General features: G+C 41.7%; 1 pseudogene; it reads right to left on the reverse strand.

Moving 5' to 3' along the window:
- Positions 1-232: 232 nt before the first annotated feature.
- The window catches only part of LOC101298718, a 6,030-nt pseudogene continuing 591 nt past the window's right edge, over positions 233-5,671 (reverse strand).

The raw sequence follows: 5,671 nt of genomic DNA on the forward strand, positions 1-5,671 counted from the left end.
GAGAGAGAGAGAGGGCATGAAAATGGCAGTAGTTTCTGCGTGAAAGTGATGAAAAATTCGTTGGAAGGGTACCTCTATTTAGCAGTAACAAGCATATAAATGATCCGAGAGAGCAAGAGTAAGAAAAACTGTTCATTCATTATCTTCATGTTTAAACTTATTGATTATGCATGCTGAGCAGAATAATGAAAGTTGTCAACTGGTTATAAACCAGAGACTTCATTAATTTTGATTAATTAGCTTTCGACGCCGATATGATATTCATGCTAGTGCCAACTCCGCCATCAACCACCAAATTATGGCCGGTGACGAAAGCCGAATCCTCCGACGCTAGAAACGCCACCGCATCCGCCACATGTTTCTCCATCAACGGCCCATCTCTTCCCTTATAAACAGCCGCTAGCATCTCCTTCATCTCTTCCGCCCCAATCTTAAAAGTCTCCGCCACCGTCTGCGTCCCCACCATACCCGGCGACACACAGTTCACCCTCACTCCACGCGCCGCTAGCTGCATGCTCGCTGACCTCACCAGCCCCAACACCGCGTGCTTTGACATCGAGTAGTCTGTGTTCACCTTAGACCCGGACTCAGCCACGACGCTCGGCGTGCACACTATGCTGCCCTTGACTCCCTTTCCCACCATCGCACGCGCCGCCATCCGGCGCACGTTCACCGCCATCACCCTGTCGTACGCGGACAGGTCGAGCTCCAGCACAGTGCATCAACCAGGGGATTATCCCCACATTGCTAATCATGACGTCAAGTTGGCCGTAATTTTCAACAGTGGAGTCAACTAGAGACTTGACCTGATCCTCGTCGGTGACGTCGCAGTGGACGTAGGTGCAGCGTGCTAGAAATCATGCACGGTCTATAGTCTTAATAGTAGATGAAAAAACTTGCACAAAAAAAGGAGAACAGTTCTATAATAAGAGAGAAAGGAATACTGTAAATTACTCAAAAAACTAGAGCAAGAAAATTACATGAAAGAAAGATGGGAGGAAAAGCTGCTTGTATTTGAAATAAGGGTAATTGTACAGGAGTAGTGATGGTGATGTTACAACGGGAAGAATGCAGAGCACTACATATATATAAGACAAGAATTAAGGAGAGTGGAGTTGCAATTGCAAAATATCTAATCTTTGACAGCTGCTATACACCACGTGTAAGGCTGTGATCATTTCTTCTTGTCCAAGAGAATGCTCCTGCTGTAGGATGATAAGAGATGACAACAGCACCAGTAAGAGACTCACGTGACTTTTGGCTAAGATCAAACTGATGAGTTTTTACCAGGACAACTGTCACCATTTTTGCGTAGCTCACTGAGCTCACCATTTTCATCTAGCTCACTGAGCTCTATGGAGCTTGTTTTAAGCCATAGAGGGATTTAACTAATCTGCACACATAATGTGGATGCTCAGAGTCCTCAAAACCTTGTGGTTATGACATGTAGACCTCTTCTTTAAGTACCCCATGAAGGAAGACGTTTTTCACATCCATCTGATGTAGTTTCCAGTTGAACTGTGCTGCAAGAGCTAGAAATAATCTAACTGTGGTATGCCTCACCACTGGACTAAATGTTTCATCATAATCCACTCCTTCTTCTTGACTGAAACCTCTAGCAACCAATCTTGCCTTGTGCCTTGCAATTGACCCATCGAGATTTTTCTTTAACTTAAAAATCCACTTACAGCTTACCAGGTTCTTATGTTGTTGAGAGGGAACTAAAAACCAAGTTCCTTGCTGAATGAGAGCATCATATTCATCCTTCATAGCCTGTTTCCATTCTGGAACTTGAAGAGCCTGTTTGAACGAATGTGGTTCCTTATCTGTTGTCATTTTAATTGCAGTATTAGTTGCAAAGAACACCTTCTTCTTATAAATCCCATGCTTGCTTCTAGTTATCATTGGATGATCATTATTGTTCAAGTTCGACAAGGGAATAAATGAGGTCATTGTGTTCTGAGAGGCAATTGAGGGTGGACCAATATCAATATGGACTTCTGAAATTGGGATGTATGGCTCATCAGTATAAGAGACAATGTTTACAGGTTCTTCAGACACAACTATCTGGGTAGGACATGTTTCACTATTATCAATAATCAAAGGATTCTCAACATCATCACTATTTCTCATCTCAGTTGAGAGCATATTATTATCAGGAGTACCAGAGTTTTCAGCTGAAGAGGTATCACCTTGAAAATTTTCTGGTATCATAGGAGCTAGAGCAGAAGGATGAGTATGAACTGGTTGAGACTGATCTTGGACAAGGTTTGAGCCTGATGAAGGTGTGTGTGAATTGTCTCCTGTTGCTGTTAGGGGAAGAGAGCATGGAGCTGAGAAAAATTGTGTTACCTGTTCAACACTCTCAGAAGATGAACTAGGATTCTTTTTGTAGAAAAAGTTAGTTTCACCAAAAATGATATTTCTGGAAATGATGGTTTTGTTTGACACATGATTAAAACAAATGAAGCCTTTATATCCCAATGCATAACCAAGAAAGACACAAGGTGCTGTTTTTGCTTGCAGCTTGTTAGAGTTGTAGGGTTTCATCAATGGATAACAAGTAGCACCAAAAACCCTAATATGATCAATAGAAGGGGTTTGTTTAAAGAGAGCCTCATAAGGAGACTTCATGGACAGATTTGAACTAGGCATTCTATTTATTAGAAACACAGCAGTTGCACAGGCATGATACCAAAAAATAACAGGAAGGTGTGCACAGTGCAACAAAGTGACAGCAGTTTCAACAATGTGCCTATTTTTCCTTTCAGCTAAGCCATTATGTTGCGGAGTATATGGACAGGAAAGCTGATGAACAATACCATTTTTATTCAAAAAGGCTTTAAACAGATTGCTTGTGAACTCCGCACCCCCATCTGATTGAAAGATTTTAACAGAGGCTGAATATTGATTCAAAATAAAGGTATAGAAAGTCTGAAACAAAGGTAACACCTCCTTTTTATTTCTCAATGGAAAAATCCATGTGTATCTAGTACATTCATCAATGATAGTGAAATAATACTTGTAACCCTCAATTGATACAGTGGGTGAAGGACCCCAAAGATTTGAGTGAACAACCTCAAAGGGCTTAGTTGACTTAGTACTAGACACAGGGAAAGGCAACCTTGAAGATTTACCTGCTAAACAAGACTCACAAAGGGACTGACATTGATCAGAAGAAACAATGTTTGACTTAGACAACATACTAGACACTATAACATTAGATGGATGACCTAGCCTCTTGTGCCACAATGAGTGAGACACCTTATTTCCAAGAAAAGCTGAATTTTTACTGACTACATGTTGAAGTTGATGAGCTACTTTGACTGGAATGGGATAAAGACCCTTGTCACACACACCTTCATATAAGACTTGGCCTGTTACCTTGTCCTGTATTAGAAATTCAAAGGCATCAAAGATCAGTCTCACACAATTATCTTTGCAAATATTATGAATAGACAACAAATTTGCAGCTAAATCTGGAACAAACAATATATTTTTCAAACAGATGCAGGAATTCCCAACTGAGAGAGTATTAGAACCCTTCTTATCAATAGAAAGACTGGCACCATTACCAATTTGTACTGAATCAGCAGTTGCATAAGAAGTAATGTTCTGAAGATGACTAATGTCAAATGTCATGTGGTTAGTAGCACCAGAATCCACTAACCATACTCCCTCATTGGAGTTAAAGTCACAGGCAAGCATAGCTGAGTTTCCGCATTCCTCCATCTGCATGTTTTAGCAATGTGACCAGGTTTCTTGCAGATTTGGCATTCAACTGATGAGCTAGTAGCTTCTCCAGATTGGTGAGAGTTCCTCTGGCTGCACTTGTAGGCAGTGTGGCCATGTTTGTCACAAATTTGGCAAACAACATTCTTGTAATAAGCATTGCCTTTGGAGTTGTTGTTTCCATTGTTGTGGTTATTGTTATCTCTACCACCAGAAGAGGGAAACTGTGGGAAAGAGTCTCCATCTTAAAGGCTAAAGTGTCCAATGAAGGCTGTATTCTGAGAGTAAGGTGAAAACTGTTGATTTTCAGATAATCCCTGATTTCCTGCTGATGCTTGCTGAGAATAAGGAGTGAGCTGGTTTTGAGAAAAACTATGATTCATGGTTGGGATCTGCTGGACTACATGCTGATTAGGAGGAGAATAAAATCCCACTGAAGATTGTGAGTTGTTCATCATGTAAGGAGAGGCACTGGTTTGTGAGAAAGGCATGATCATGTTGCTTGGAGCAGTGGAGGTAGTGATAGCATTAGGACTAGATGAATACATGTGAGGCATGCTGGAGACTTGCTGAGAATTGATTGAGGGATTAATAAATCCTGTAGTAGCATGCATAGGTCCATAGCTCATGTGATTCACTGATGGAGTATTTATAGCAGGATTGGAAAGGCCATGAGAACCATACTTGTCACATCCCGACCCTAAAATATTTACCTTATTTACTAGCTTGGTTATAATAAGAATCTTACCGTCTCCGTCATCGAGGTAATGGTTTAATTGGTCCCTAGAGGGGTTTCGGGGACGATTATATGCGGAGGATAATTCGTAGGAGAAAATTATGACGACGGTAAAAATGGTAAATTTTAGCTGGTAAAAGGTAATTTTTATTCGGGTATTATTTTTCGGGGTGTTTTATTTTGGATTTGGGTTGTTTAAGAGTGTTGGACCGGGCCAAGAGGTGGTCAAGGCCCAGCCCTCTCTTTTCCCTTTCTCTTCTCTCCCTCCCGGCCTCATCCCTGAGCTCTCCCGACCCGGAAACTTTCCGGCCGCCGTCCGCCGCCGTCCGGCTGAGATAGGAGGCGTGCTTGGTGTCGATTTGAAGCTTGGAGCATCCTCTACAAGTTTAGATAGGTGGCAGCCCGTGTCGCGCCACCGTGAAGGAGAAATCATGCCGAGAAGCCGCTGTTGTGCGTGGTGGGGTTTTCGCCAGAAAATCCTTTTTCCGGCCACCATAGCCGGAGCTGTTGGTATCATTTGGACGCTCTCTCTTCCAGCAGCAAACCCCTAAAAGGATTCATCCTAACTCGAGCTAGGTAAGGAGAATCGGGTGTTTGAATTTCCTAGGTTTTCTTGATATGTTTGGTTTCGATTACCCTATTTAGGCTTGAAATTGGACTTAGTGATAGTTATGAAAGTTGTTTGGGATGTTGAGAGGAAGATGTTGTTAAATTTTCTTAGGAATTGGAGGTCACCGGAATCGGCCTCCGGCCGCCGCTGTTTGGGAGTTTTGTGTAGTTTTAAATGTGGAATATTAAGGGGAGTATATTGTTGTAAGTTATGGAATTTTTGGATGAGTTTTGGATAGGTTTTTGATTTTCCGAAGTTTGGTATTTTTGGCGGTTAATTAATGTAGAATCCGGCCATTAGATTAAAATCGTATAATCTATGAAGGTTGTGCTAAGGCTGCCATTATTTTTTCGGTGAAGTTTGGAGCATTTCGAATTAGGAATATCGAAATTAGGCAATGATGAGCGTGGTTGGCTCACGTTTAATTTTGCCTATTTTGTAAATGTTTGGAGTATTAGTGGGGAAATTAATCTTACTTTTGGAAACAGGACGTGAGGAGGCTCAAGCAGAAGAGACCTCGGATCGACGTCAGGCTTAGGCCTAAAGTTGTGAGTGGACTTTTTGTTTAAAATNTATGCATGCGGTGATTCTAC

The sequence above is a fragment of the Fragaria vesca genome, linkage group LG5 (genome assembly GCF_000184155.1).
Source record: "Fragaria vesca subsp. vesca linkage group LG5, FraVesHawaii_1.0, whole genome shotgun sequence".
NCBI lineage: Eukaryota > Viridiplantae > Streptophyta > Magnoliopsida > Rosales > Rosaceae > Fragaria > Fragaria vesca.